The sequence below is a fragment of the Hibiscus syriacus genome, unplaced genomic scaffold (assembly GCF_006381635.1).
Source record: "Hibiscus syriacus cultivar Baekdansim isolate YM2019G1 unplaced genomic scaffold, ASM638163v2 tig00004779_pilon, whole genome shotgun sequence".
NCBI lineage: Eukaryota > Viridiplantae > Streptophyta > Magnoliopsida > Malvales > Malvaceae > Hibiscus > Hibiscus syriacus.
Genome location: NW_024062030.1, coordinates 844,983 through 861,157, shown reverse-complemented (window position 1 = coordinate 861,157; position 16,175 = coordinate 844,983). Strand labels below are relative to the sequence as shown.

The following is a 16,175-nucleotide window of genomic DNA, read 5'->3' as shown; positions in this document are numbered from 1 at the left end:
AATTAGGATAGAATCGAAACATTATCTTTATTCATTAGTCATGTTACAACAATGACTCCTACCTTATATAAAAGAGGCTTCATTCAACTTTGTAAATCAAATTTCTTTGATTAATAATACACGAGAGTTCGTTTTTACAAGTGCTGGTTACCTTGTGCCTTCGAAGTTTCTTTTCATTAAGTTCTATCAAGTTCTTTGTGAGAGAGATCTTCACACTTCGGTTTGCCTTCTCATTGTGATTAGGAAGGTCAGTTAGAGCCGATTATCGAGTTTGTCAAGTCAATTGCAGCTATGAGGGTTCGTAGGACAATTATATATCAATCCTCATCATCATCATCATCAATCCACTATTCTCGTCCATCACCATCAAAATCCTAACTTGGCTAAGTTATTCCTTTCATTTTGTTATGTTATTCTTATTTCCTGTTGTTTTTATTTTATCTTTATTATTTTAATCTTATTCTTCTTATTTAATTTCCAGCAAACCCTAAAAACTCTAATTATCGATGCCCATCCATCTCTCTCCCCTTTATTCTTGATTGAGTTTAGATCTTTTCTAAGTTTGATTCTTCAACGACAAGTAACGTTAATAACTCCACTGTCGTCTCCTATCAAAGTGTGACATGCTCGGTCTAGATTTATCATAATAAAGTCTTGGAGAACCGGAAAGACAACAAAAAATAGATGTTGTGAATGAATTGTGAAAATTATCATGAAATTTTATAATATTTGATCTTAATAAATTGATGAGTCAAATAATAATAATTATAAAAAATATCCCATAGATAACCTAACCAACATATTTCTAAGGAGGCATTTGGTTCACGGAATGTAAGATTACCTTTGGAAATCACATTACTGAAATGTAACATTACTATGAGAATGTTGTATTACCTTATTTGGTTTGTTTAGCAAGAATGTAAGGTTACAGTGTTTGGTTAGAGGAATATAAGATTACTTGGATGCATATTTTACCAAATTATTATTGTGATACATGTTTTCTTAAATTAAACTTTAATATTAAATTATAAATATTTGAATGAAAATTCCTAAAAATATTTTAATAGTTATACTACCTAACTCTTGAGAAAAATACGTTTAATATATAATTACTATAAGGGTAAAGTATATAAATGGTCACTGAACTTTTCAAGCGCTTGCATTTAGGTCCCTCAACTTTTAAAACTTGCAACAAATTCATCAAACATTTAGTTCGTTTGCAATGTGGTCCCCGACGTAACCGATCGTTTCACTGCTGTTAGAAGAAGATGACGTGGCACGTGAGGAAACCATTTGCAACTAAATAAAACCTCAATTGAATCAGACTAAAAACAACAAACTCAATTTTGTTTCCCCAAATTGAAACCTTAAACCCTAAAAAACAAAATTCCTCTCATTCTATTTGTTTGGTCAACAATTGCAAGCAATGGATACTTCATCAAATGCAATCCCAACGTGTTTATATGGAATGTTATCTATTTTACGCACAACTTGGACGAATAAGAATATTGGAAGTAGATTCTTCGGATGCGTTAATTATGGACATTCTAAGAGAAATTGTAATTTTTTTGTTTGGTATGATCCCCCATTGAATCCACATTAACGTACTGTCATCGTTGGTTTGCTAAGGAAGATGAGAATCATGGAGAGAATAAAAAGGTTTGAGCGAGTGATTTGGGTGGTTTGTTTGGGGATTTTGTTGTTGTTGATTATGTTGGGTTAATTGGCGGGGAAATTTATCATTGAGGGTTATGTTTTGAGGGTTTAGGGTTGTTATTTCAAGTTTAGCTTGATATGGAAAATTTTAATAATGGGATTATGAATTTGGGGTTGAGCATGTAATTAAAGTATTTTTGAATTTAAGGTTTAGAATGTAATTGAAGTATTTTGGAATTTGGGGTTTAAAATATAATTGATGATTGTGTTGTAAGTTTTAAAAGTTTGGGGACCTAAATGCAAGTGCCTGAAAAGTTCAACGACCATTTATATACTTTACCCCAATTTTTATAGCTGCAAATAGTTTTGTAACCCCCTCAGACCGATGCGGATAGCCGATCCAATCTGGAGTGTCACATTAGGGCCACCGGAGCGACCCACCAAAAAAATAACGGAAAATTTAAAACTTTTCTTAAAACATGTAAACTCATAAAATCATTTATGAGTACAAAATAAAATTTATCAGTATTCGAAATAAAATAGATTTTCATACTCATATATAAAACAAAATACAATTACATACCCCCTAATCACATGTATCATTCTCTGCGAACAACACCGAAAGAACTCCCTTTACTGAAGTCGATAACTGTACTGGTACAATTCTTTTAACCTGAAATGATGAGTAATAGAGTGAGCTTCGGAAAGCTCAGTAATACAGAACTACCATATGATGCTACATGACATGCAGATATATGGGAAACCATAATTTCCTTATTGAATCAGACGTATACCAGTGGGCGGAATAATATGGGGTTCCATTAAAAGTTCATCGAGTAAAAGCCATGAAGATCATAGTTCATAAGAAGCATTCATAGTATCTCATTTTTATGAGTCGAAAAAGATTGTCTAGTGTGTTCCAATCAAAAATAATAAAAAGATATAAATCTTTTTAAAATCATAGCGAAACCCTCCAACCAAACTCCATTATGCAGTTCCCCAGAACTACGTCCGTAGGGCTTACCCTAAGCACACAGCAAAGGGAGCCAACCTAAGGATATGCCTTGGGGCCCATGGGCATACCCAAGAGTATCATTAGGTTCGTAAGGTCTTATCAAACGGATCAGAGATGTGCCTCCATACTCCAGAATCCTATCCATATAAAAATCTGATAGAAATCAGTTTTAGCCATAAAACGTAATACCTGGACCGTTATCCAGTAATATGCCATAATCGTAATAATGAAATAAACCGTATAACTGATTTCTGCCTGTACACCATAAGTAGTCCAATTGTTAACCTAAGGGAGTGCCTTGGGGCCTGAGAGCCTACCCATGGATCACCTTAAGTCCGTAAGGATTTACCAGCTTGATCAGAGTTGTATCTCCATACTCCAGTCTACCCATATAATATCCCAATAAAACAATTCTATTAGTAACCAGTATTATTCATGTTCCATAAAACAATAACCACCATTTTATTCTAGTGAAACAAGAAATCTGATAACACATTTCAGGTACCCATAATTCATAAACCAGTAATTTCATGATTCCATAAATCCGGAATAATTCATAGTTTTTTGATAAAAACTAAAATCAAATATCATATACCATGTTGCCATGGTTCAAAAATCAGTAAATCAATAATTTTGTTAAAACTCATTTCAAAACATATAAAACAGTCATGTAGTACACGTGGAACACACTAGAGTATCCAAGTATTTTCCAGAGGCATTTTATAGTCATCAGTATGTATAACATGAAGCTTGTGCAATTTGATTGGATTACAAGAACAAGGTTTCATTGGAGAGGAATGATTACTAACCGATCTAATCGGACACCTAAAGTTGATACGTAGAATCCCACTATGTTTTTATGTGCATCAGGAAAGTGTTCAAGAATGCCTGGAGTGATTTGAGTTGATAAAAAAATAAAGGTTCAGGATATTTACAGTCTATGTTGATTGATCGGATTATCGAACAACTCTTAGATGAATAGTTCCCATAACTAATGCCTGTCGACTGCTCAATTCATTGTCATTCTATGGCATTAACTCTTTAATACCAAAATGTATATACATAGATTATCTCCAGAATCATTGTTGAATATATCCTCCAATAGTATCTATTTCATTTCCACATTTCACCGGTATCAAGAAATGATGACGTATTTGATTTTTGGTTCGTTACCATAATAACAATACATTATGCAAGTTCATTAGTGTTCCCACACTCATCCAAATCACTTATTTAATCCTCAGTCATAAAGATTACTTAATTCTTTTAGCAGTCAAGTTATCTCAGTTACTTCAGAGTTTTTTTTCTCCAGGGTAATCCAGACGTTTCTGAAATTCATATACATATTGTACTTCTGTCCAATTTAATTTGGTCTTCATGTTTGATTTGTCTAACAAATATACATTTCTTATTACCGAATGTGATCTAAAGTTGAGTTGAGCTAAGTACTTTCAAAATTATCATCGAACCATACTTGAGAAGATGAACACGTATTCAAGTAACATTTATGCCGTTCAGGTACTAACATATCCTTAAGATTGATCAACTCACTTAATCTGTGTTCCATAACTTCTAAAGGTAGTCCAATACCAATTCTTATTTGGATTCCTTAATTAATCCAAGACATTTACTTAGTATAGGCCATAAGGGTATTTTGGAAATTTTGGTGTTCAGTTTTATTCCATTCATTTCAGAGCTCGAGGATATCCAATCATTCTTGAGCTTGGTGATATTCTTGGGTCATTTCCATTACAGGGGTATTCTGGTCATTCTACAGATACAATGTATTTCAATCATTTTCTTCCATCATGTCTTATTATTTAATACCATTTTATCATCTATTTCAATCCCTTCGAACAATTCTGATAAAAGAGCACACCGATAAATTGTTCTTCAGGTATTTACTCGTAAATTAGATATTTTCGGGTCAAATGCCTGCTCAGATTTTTACCAACGGAATATCAAGAATTTTTCTGCACTAAGTCAGGATCTTAACAATCAAATTCGTACTTAATCAAATTAAGTACAAATCCTCAAAGTACTTTCTCATTCAGGGTCAACTTGGACTATTTTACCTCTCAATGGCATTTTCGTAATTTCTTAACCAGATAATTTCGATCCTATGGTCAATTGTTTTCCCGAACATTCTCTGATCTTAAAATTATTCCTTAACAAACTTTTAGCATCTTGCGCAAACCCTTTTTGGCGTTAAAAATCAGTTATCCAAATTTTCTAAACAAAACTATTATTTCTTATGCACATCTGTAATTATATCATATCAATATATTTTTTTCAGAGTTATTAACCAACTTCCAGGGATAATTCTTGTCATACTACAACATAAGGGTATTTTCATAATTTTACCCTACCAGAGTATTCTCATAATTTTCCATCAAAGTACCTTTAACATTTAACCTTTGATGATATAAAATATAAGTTACAAATACATGGCTGATTTCTTTATCACTAATCACAAACTTGTAATTTAATTCTAACAATTCCTCAATCTCTTATATTAGTCATTCGATTTGTATTCAGTTACAAAATTTCTACCACATTCATCTCGAGTGTATAAATTATTCAACTCCACAAAAGTGATCAACATTATCTTATTCATGCATATACCAATATCAACATGTTCCATAAAGCATAAAGAGGTAGTAAAGTATTACCTTAATTTCTGTACAATACTGATCGACCATAAAAATTTTATTCGAACACCCTCAATCTTGAAATCATCTTCCAATATTTCCTTAGATCCATATCAACAAAATTTACATAAAAAAACGAAGCTTAATTCTGAAAAACGAATCGAATCGGATGATAAATCAGTGAAAAACAGTTTACCAGGTTCGAATTTGGCGAAACGGACTTCGAATTAGGATTCAGGACATCGAAAGCATAAAATATAACTTTTCAAAAATTTAAAATTTTCGGTCAAAATCAAAGTCAACGGGTTTGACTGGCAATTTCGAGGTCTTCGAATCCGAATTTTAAAAAACGGACTGTGAAATCTGATTTGGAACGCGAAAAACATTAGGATAGGTATATTCGGTCGAACTCAAAGGTCGGTCAAAGTTCTGGTCAACTGTGGTCAACGCCAGTCAACGGTCAACAGTCGACCATTTTACACAAATATCACCCTAACAGAAATTAATTACTAAATTAGCCACATTCTACAAATATTTACTAAACTAACACTCGAATTTTACACAAATAGCACCCAAACAGAAATTAATTACAACCAGACGATGCACACTCTCGGGGGTGGCGCGTAGGGCACGTGAATAGTAACACAGTGTCGGAAAATTCTTGAAAAATTTCCTAAAAATTATTTTAAGCGATTTTGAGGTACTTACAGAGCTCGGTTCACAATTTTGAACGACGGAGAGCTCGATTCTGAAACGTCAAAAACTTTGACAGTCTCACCCCTCCACGCGTCGGCGCCGGCGACGACGAAGAAATAGAGAACATCGGTGGACTTGTAACGATGCAAGGAACACGATGGTGTGGGAGGTGTCGTAAACGGATGATCGGATCGTCGTGAATCGATGAAAAATCAACTGAAATCGAGTTATTACCGACGATACTTCCGATTGAAATTAACAACGAACGACGACGATTCACGACGAAAGGTTTGATAGGTTTTGTTCCTCGGTCGACAACAAACACGATGGTGGTTTTGGTTCGTCGATCAAAGGTCGGACGGCGAGTAGATCGGAGTTGAAAGGAGGGTTGTTTGAGAAGGAAAACTGGAAAATTTTTCCAGAAACATACTAGAATGGGGGATTTATAATTCAACTCATAATAAAAATGGGTAAACCATGAGTTTAGTCACTGAACTTTCTACACTTCTTAAATGGTCTTTCAACTTTGAAATTTTACAATTTAATCCAACGTTTCTTTCAAAATTCCAATTAAATCCAATACTTTATAATTTCTAAAATTTAACCCCTAAATTGAGGTGCTACAAGTTTTCTCTCGTGCCACGTCGTCTTTTTCTAACGGCAGTGAAACAGTCGGTTACGTTGAGGACCACATTGTAAACGAACTAAATGTTTGATGAATATGTTGTAAGTTTTAAAAGTTGGGGGACCTTAATACAAGCGCCTGAAAAGTTTAGTTACCATTTATATACTTTACCCTTACTATAATTTGTATGTTAAATATATTTTTAAAATAATTTCATAAATATCATATTTATTTATATAAAATATAATATAATATGAAAAATATTATGATATTGAGTGGACAAAAATATTGTTTTTCAATATATAAAATCCATTTTTAATAACTAAAAATTAAAATTATTTTACATTTTTACAATAATATTATTATTTTCATCCCATAAAATTATAAATAATTAATATATTGAATATTAAAAATATAAATTATTTTTAAATTATCAAATTTATTAATATTTTAGTAAATCAAACACTATGTATATTATTATTATGTTTATAATGTTGAGTAAAGTAAAAAAAAATTGACTATGATCATTATAAAAAGAATTCATTAGTCCAAGAGTATTATTGTCCAAAATGGAGGAAATTGTGTAATCCTAAGAATTTGGAGGTAATGACATTCCCACCATTTTAACCAAAAAATGCTATTTTTGGAAGAAAAAAAGTATTCCCTAGTAATAATATTTTCGATAAATCAAACGTGAGAATGTAATTTCAGAAAAAATTATTCTCCGTGTAACGAATTTGAAAGGAATGCGCAAAGAAAAAAAGTTGATCATTAATGAAGATTTGGAGTAAAACAAAAGAAAATAACCAACTTTTCATTATTTAAATAATTTCGATAATGTGTGTATTGTTTTGCTATCTATATATATTGTTTTAGTTAGTTACATACATAAATGCGACATAAATGACTAGATACTGTTTTGCTATCTCTATATATTTAATTGAAAATGAATGGATCATGTTAAAGATCTTTCAATTGTGTGGTTGGACGGAATTTTCATTAATTAAATATTATATTTTTGAAACTCTATTTATATCTTCTTCTATTAAAATTTTATATGATTCGGATTTAAAGAGGTTTCATTCAATAATTAAACCCCATATGATATGACCTTACACTCTAAAAAACTCTACTTGACCTAATTCACTTGAAGAAAAACATTGACCCTATAGGATTGGATCAAAACACATGATATCTCATATATCATTCATAATTGAATCCCATGATTTTGTCTTCCAATCCTTCAAATAGATCCCAAGTGTCTCGAAAAGGGATGAAACAATCTGAAGATTATGTAGAACATAAAATGTTCATCGCAACTTATTTTCAAGCACTTAAATATTGCACGATGATTCGATTAAGAATCTGACGATAGAGAAAATATGGTTGTAGAGTCGTATGAAGTTTGAAGGATTTAATGAGTTTTAATGTCTTTTAATCAGAAAAACGTGTGACCAAAGTATAAAATCTTATTAAATTGAACAAAGATTGGAGCCGGCCAATGTACATGCAAAATGTGTGAATAAATGTAACATTTTATCCAATTGTTTAAGTGCAAATAAAGACATGGGAAAGTCAAGTAGGTTATTACATCCATTCAAAGCTTTTCCCCAGTCCACTTCATTCGTAGATTCTGAGAACAAGAAACCAACTGCAGAAAATTGACAGAGCAACAGCAAGGAGCCAACAATTTCTGACTAATGATCATAGATAATTTTACTAAATTACTTGGATTTTTCATTCCGCCGACTATCGTCATCGATATTTACATCCGGTACATATTCGGACATAGGTACTTGTAAGGGATACGTTTGTATAAGACGCACACCGGATATCGGATATAACGGACATTAGGTACAAAAACCGAGAGAAGATGGAAATTTCTACCGAGAAAAGGGTGTTTCAGTGTTTAGCAGCTGGCGAGGGAGGTGCATTTGATTCCACCAGTATTGACCATAAGATATGCACATCTTCACAAGGGCAAGATTTCACATCTTCATACAAAATGTATATCCCTCTTCCTAACAAGAAAATCGATTCAACGAGTTAAAGTTTCGGTCGGTGTCGTGGCCGAAGAAACAAGAAAAATGCATAGAGAAAGGTGGGAGTTAACATACTTTTTTCCGGAGCCGAGTGTAGACGGAACCAGAGCTTCTTCAAGGGAGAGAAGAGGGATTGAAGCCACCCCATTTGCAGAAGGAGTGGCGTTGGTTCATGTAGGTGGCAAGAAGAAAAGTGAGTGAAACAATGAACAAATTTTGAATTCTGTTTTGTTCCTTTTATTGGCAAAGTTTACTGGGTTGCCAATCTTGGATTGATGGTACAATGTCATTGTCAAAACCCTATTTCGTTTTCAATTGTGGAATAATAAGCCACCCCACCAATCAGGCTAGGGTTTTAAGAGCTCAGCTTAGCTTAACCCTTTTTTGACTTCACTTGTGCTTCAAGCCACCAAATCTTTCTAGTTTCCTACATTGTGGATAGAGGGATACCCCATTTTTCTTTAAGTGAATAGAAAAAGTAAGCATCGGAAGAGTTTTGTGTTCTCTCGTTTCAATGATTTGAATATCCTAGATGAGAAGTCAGCTACAAGGGTCTTGATCACCATACGACACCTGTCCTATTGGGTGACTTTAAAGTGTTCATAGTGGGTATACCTACCTGACCCTGAATCATTACTATTACAACTTGAAAAAGAGATAACCATTGTTATTGGCTACTTTTCTAAACTTTTACTGATTTATAATTTCCTTTATAAAGAGGAGGTTACAGTGTAATTTTTTTATTAGACCAATTTATAATTTCATTGTTGTTTAAAGGACTATAGATCAATTTTTCATTTTAAAATTATATGATCCACAGATAACACCATTGTAGTTGCCGCAACATGCTTTATTTCATTACACCAACCTCACATCACATGTATGAAACTATATATGTTCAGAGTACGAAAAACACATTACACAATCAGTTCTTGCTGAAAGTGATTCTCTGATAGACAAAAAGAAGCATCCAACATTCCAATCGAAGACCAAGAGAGCATCGAGTTCATGTCCTTTCCACTGTCACCAAGTCCAGAGAAGAGCCGTCAGCTCTGTGCAGTGTTTGGCCGCACAAACTGTGCCCGTCATCGACATTCGGCATCCTTACTTCCATTATCGGAGCTACAAGTTATCGAGAATCTGGCATTCTGACCGCAGCCAGTGCTGTCAAGTCATTTGCTTCATCGATATCAAGGCCGACATTGATCTCCATAACTCCTTTAGGTGCTGGAGGAATACCTGAATCTTGAAATAGCCAAGCAGATGATGGTCCTCTGCCTTATCCGCTTCACCCTCGTATACGGCTATCAACGCCTCAGTCTGATTGTCGTGTGCGGTCGTGAAGTCTCGGTCTTGAAAGGTAGGCATTAAATTGTTTCTATGTATAATCGGCACAAATGAGTTCCCATTAGCACGTATACCGATTCCGAGAGGTGTAACCTGGAAGATTCGTAAATCCAAGTTGCCAAAAGGATCACTCATGCTCGTATTCACTGCTCCATCCAGTGTTGCCCCAGAAACGGCTGCGTCGAGTGATTTCATACCTTTGTAAAGTTCTTTCCTGCATATATTCTTGACAAGATTTCGTAATTTCAGAATGTTCGAACTTCGAACAGCCTCCGACAACTATTACATCGGTCAGGTCATCCACTTTTACCAGTGCATCATGTGAGCACTGGTTTATCATACTCTCACACTTCTCAAATATTATGTGGTTTACCGCTTCGAATTCGCCCAGAGAAAACATCTCATGTACTCTCGTCCCATTAACCAATTCTACCTCAAGCTCTACACTTTCTTCGAACGAGAGCTTGTTGATGGCATCCTGAGTTGCAACTCGAAGTAACCCCATTGACTCGATATCTTTATTTTCGCGTCTCAAGAAGAGGTCAGCGTAATTTGGCAATATATAGCGCATCATGTTCTGAAGAAAGTGCCTCCGGTTGCACTTCCGGCTAAGGCTTTTATCTGCAAAAGTCCTCCGGTGATGTCTATTACGGAAACATCACAATACAACATGAAGACTGGCCAAATTGCATGCTCGTTCGATTCGATTCAATTGAAACCGAGTAAATGAAACCGGGACGGACAAAACAACATTTCTTACAGGCCGCAGCAGTTGAGCTTCATCCACCACTCTTAGTTCAATCAGAAACACCGCAAGAACTTCATCAGGTGTATTGTATCTCCAAATATGTTTGGCCGAGACTGCAATGAGCGGAGGAACGCCAATGTCCAGTGACTGAACCAGAAAAGGAAGGCTTTTGCTCGCCTGAAAAACATGGTCGGTGTTGACTCGTCCGATGAAACGCTTCATGTTGAAGACAGAAGATCCTGATAACATTTCTTGTTCAAGGGAGAGTGTATTCCTCACTCCACATGAAGGAATTTTATCTTTGAAAGTGACAAACGAAGGCATTAACTTCTCGTCCCTACCATTCCTCAGAATCTCCACTACCGAGATATTCCAATAAGCGACGCTACATTGCGAAGTTCCGATGTCGATTCCGACTGCGAATTACCCTCCACTTTTGTTTCGCTATCAGATGGCATGGTGTATGCTGGTTCAGCAAAACAAGCAAACAGCAGCAATTTTTATTAGAAGACCGCGAATACTATGGAATTATAGAAACAATCATTCATGTAAGCCTTTTCACAAACACTGGAAATGTACTTTCTTTTCATACTAATAATCAAAATTCTGCAAATATGAGAATCTTTAAACTAAAACATCAAAACCCCACCATCAAAAGATAACATATAACCTAAAAATGGTTAATAATCCATCAAAAAGATCATAAACAAGATTCTTTTAGCATAAAAGACAATCTTGTTGACAACCAAGATCATAAACAAGATTATTTAAGTCATTGGCTTGTGTGAGTTTTAACATGAATAGTCTTAAGGCCTATGTTTCTCAATTCTTCCCTGATAATTAAATAATGTAATTCAAGAAATCTAATTACACTTAATACATCATACAACAGTTGTCCGAACACACTCTAATTATACTCAAATGTAATTATATGATAGATTTCCAAAGAATTTCTTTTATTAAAAGTTATAAGAAAAATTATTTGATGAGATCTCAAGCCGTGGTTAAATTTATGCATTGATATTTCGTTAAAATATATGTTAATAAATTTGAGTGTAATAATGAGATATACTATATTTCTAATAAAACAACTCAGGTTTATACCATAAAACTGACAATCATTTAAAGAAATATTCATGAACTTCAAATATAGTCTATAAAATAAAGATGAGTCTACAATATATGTCTGCAATACATTACTAAAGTGACATACCGAAACACATCATTAACTAAATTGTTTTTATTAAATAAATATTAAAATGGTAAATTATACGTTTAGTACTTACACTATCATTTTATTTTGTTTTAGTATCTAAACTTTATTTTTTAAGGACAATGTTGATGTGATATGACATGTTAATTTTTTTTTAATTTTCACATCAACTTTCTATTTCTCTGTTAGTATTTTTTAATTAATTTTATTCAATCAATTAAAAAGTGACACATGTCACCAGCTATGAATCTTATAATCATTGGGGGGGAAATGATTTTCTGGTGATGCCATTATATAAGTTAAATACAAAATGTGAGGAAATTTATCTAAATGACTAGCTTAGCTCAATGGTTTCTTGATTTGATTATCACGAAAGAGACTCAAGTTCAATTCATACTAGGAGTAAGAATAATTTCTATGATATGGTAATTAAAAATAAAAAATTGATATGTCATGCCACATAAGCATTGTCATTAATGGTTTTAAAAAAATAAAGTTTAAATAATAAAACGAAATAAAAGTGACAATTTAGGTACAAAACATATAATTTATTCTTTAATATTTACTTAATAAGGGCAACTTAATTAGTGGTGTGCTTAGCGTGGTATGTTGCGGTGTGCGATGTGTGTCGTAGAATTTTCAATATATATATAGCAACTCATAAAATTAAGTTTTTTTTCTTTTATTTATTAAAAGAAATTATTTATTCACAAAAATGAGTTTGAGAGAGACAATTTTGATACCCATAACTCTAATGAACCAATGACACCCTAAAAAAATACAAGTAGATGTCAAGCAAAAACCAAGATGATAATGGCAAAACTGACCAAGAAAAAATAGGTGGACTTAAATCATATTTAGATTTTGTTTAGAATTATTGACTTAAATCTTATCACATGCTAAATTTTTTAGAATTACATTTAAGTGCTGCAATTGGAATAATTGCCAAAGATCATCGTGGACTTGTTGTGGGTGGTCATACACGTCGACTCGAAGGCTATCAATCGGCTGAATTTGTGAAAGCCCGAGCTTTCATGGAGGGCATCTCTTTAACTGCAGAGAATGGTCGGGATGAAGTTACCATTGAAGGAGACGCACAAAGCATCGTCTACAAGAATTTAGAAATCAATTAAATATTATTTATTTTCCTTTTTTATTTTTTATTACAAAATACAAAAAAGTATGTATTTTTTTCTTTTTTGTTGTTCATCTTCTTTGAATTATTCATCTTTTTTGAGTTAATGACTTTAATAAAATTATAAAGTGTTTTATCTCAATTGAAAATACATTTTTTTAAAATATTTTTTAATTCAATAAATATTTATGATTGCATTTTGAATATATATATTTATTATGTGGGTTCATAAATTTTAATCTTTAAAAAAATTTACACATACAAGCACGCACGTGCACACGCACACACACACTCCTCCTATGTCTCCAGTTGTTGAGGTTGAAAACGTTAATTTTTCGTTTATAGAACGTGATCCCAAATTACATAAGTCAATGTAGGAATATCCAGTTAATAAACGAAATGAAATTTGACTTGAGTGCATTCCGTATCAAATCTATTCCTTTAATTATCTATTTTCTCAAGAAAAACATCATAGATGTTATTAATATTCTTGGTTTGCTCAATTTTTTTTAAATTGCCCCCTCAGAAAATAATGTTGAGTTCCATCACTGACTGTCATTGCAGAAAATGATGGGCAGTCGTATGTTGATGAATTGTTTGTTGAACTTAAGGTTAGTGTTTTCTTTTGGAACTTAGTGTACAATAGGGATGTGTTAGTGTGTGACTATATTTAAGTGACATAAAGAGGCAATTATTCGTCACCAAAATGAAGAGGATGTTTCTTAAAAAGGCCGCTCCAAACAAGAAATGCTTGAGCTTAAAAAAATGGTGGAAAATCATATGAAGATCAGATTAAGCGAATTACTAAGATGGTATTTGTTAATTTGATGATGCTTATTTTATCTGTTTTTATGTCTTATTTTTATAAATTGTTGTTAGTATGTCTAGTTTATTCACAAAACTATAAGCATGAATTAATGAATAATGATATTTCCATAGGTTGAGTTAAGATGAAGAAATCAACCACGAGACTCAAATGGTAGTTGAAAGAAGGCGATTGATACACAAGAAGGCTGAAATACATGCTAAGTATGCCCAGAAGGCATCAAATGAGGAAATTTACATACTTACGGAGGATATAGAAAAAGGCACTAAGGGAGAACGAAGAGTTCCACAGGAAAAAAATCGAAAGTAAGCGTATCATCCTCTGACTTTGCTATTGACGCAACTGTAAAAATTACCACCCAATTTGATAGAGCTATTGATAATGTTGCAGGCCCAAAATTATTGACAAGAATGAAACATGACTGAGAATGAGTTTCAAAACAAAGGGACAAATGCATTTAATGATGGTATATTGTGAGACATGGTGGAAGTATATATTATATACTTAGATTGGAGACATGTTATACTTTGTTTAAAACATGTTAAATGATAGTTTATGAGGTATTTAATGTATTTTGGTATTATCATGTTAAATTTAGGGACTAAAAGATTAAATAGTTAAAGATAAGATTGATTGAACATTTTGTTGAAATCCATTAAAACTTTTAGGTAAATATATAATTATCTTTTAGGAGATATATATTGGGAATATTCTAGATTAATATATAAAGAGTAAATGATTAGAAATATCCATAAAATAATTTAGATATTTGTATTATTTAATGTTATGTCTAGAACTATCATTTAGAAGAAACTAGATATTTGTAATGTTAAATGACTAAGATGTTAACATGTGTCAATGATCCAATGGTCACTAAAATCTATAAATAGAAGTGAGTTTTATCATTGTAATAAGAGTGGAAAATAGATAAAAGAATGTACCTAGGCTAGCTTTTTCCTCTCTTTTTTCAAGGCAAAATACTAAAATTATAATTTAGATTCTTAAAATTTAAAAAAAAAATTAATTTGGACCCCTTAGTTTTTTTAGAAATTCATATTAAACTTTAATTTTTTTTGAATATTCTTAATTAAACTTTAAAATTATAAGTATGTTAGTATTGAGAATATCAATACTAATATGCTTGAGCAGAGCTTTCTGAAGTATTTGTTTGTGAAGTCGTAGCCCTGGCCGATATAATTCTTTAGTTGCAGGGTGGTCTTGGAGAGCACATTCAAAGAAGACGCACATGGCTTCAAGAACTTATTTATTTCGTCTCTATCTTCATCAGTAGAAAATCTTAGCATATTGCTGAGATCTTGTTCTGTTTGAGATATGCTCTTTTGGATAGACACAAGATCTCTAAGATTCTTGTCTAATCCCTCCTCCCATTTCCTCTTCAAGACTACGCAGTACATTTTATGTAGTCTTGCCTCATCGCAAGAGAGAAACAAAAACTTACCAAAATTTGCACTTTAATTTCTTTAAGACGGGGCGGAAAGCTTAAGAGCTCGCTATCAGTGATCTGGACTCCTCTAACAAGAAGACCATCACATTGCAAAAGATTCAATTTCGTTATCAAGCTTTCCACATTTTGATTAAAGATTGGATAGTCAAGGCAACAGGCAATGAGTTGAAACTTGTTATGTTACAAGTATATTTGAGTGTTTTCAATGAAAAATTTTGCCAACGTTAGTATGTGGTCAATAAGAGAATTAATGTTTGTAGTTTTTGACTCTATAAGAACATTTTCAAGCATGTTATCCAAGAGAAGAAACTTCTAAAGTTTTAACTCTCTAAAATTCAAGCAGTTATGGATTAGCACAATAATGATAACTTGGAAATGGTGGAGATGGATATCCAAGCTAAATTGAAGGATGTTCTTGATAATAAGAAACTCCTTTGGAAGCATAAATCTAGAAGTACTTGACTGTCGGATGGTGACAGGACCACCAAGTATTTCCATAGTCGTGTTGTTAACCATAGGAGGAGGAATTGGATCCAAGCTTTACGGATCAATAATGGCGAGTTGTGTAAAGATGAAGACATTCTTAAAGGGGAAAGCTACCAAGTTTTTTGAAAGTCTTTATCGTGAGGATGGCAACAGCTCGAATCAATTTCCGATTCGAAACGCCTTTCCCCACCTCTCGCTTTCAGATTTTAATCTCCTTAATGGTGAAGTTACGGACGAGGAGATTAAATGTACACTCTTTGATATGAGCCC

At 33.0% G+C, this 16,175-nt stretch overlaps 1 protein-coding gene and 1 pseudogene across 1 annotated transcript in view; both read right to left on the bottom strand.

The window, feature by feature from the left end:
- LOC120198708 (40S ribosomal protein S24-1-like) overlaps window positions 1–16,175 on the bottom strand; it is a 29,121-nt gene that overhangs the window by 5,617 nt on the left and 7,329 nt on the right. Inside the window, exon 3 of the mRNA XM_039199992.1 lies at window positions 3,415–3,420. The gene's annotated coding sequence lies outside the window, so the exon portion shown is untranslated. The remainder of the gene's footprint in view (window positions 1–3,414; window positions 3,421–16,175) is intronic.
- Window positions 9,692–15,369, bottom strand: LOC120197717 (annotated as a pseudogene).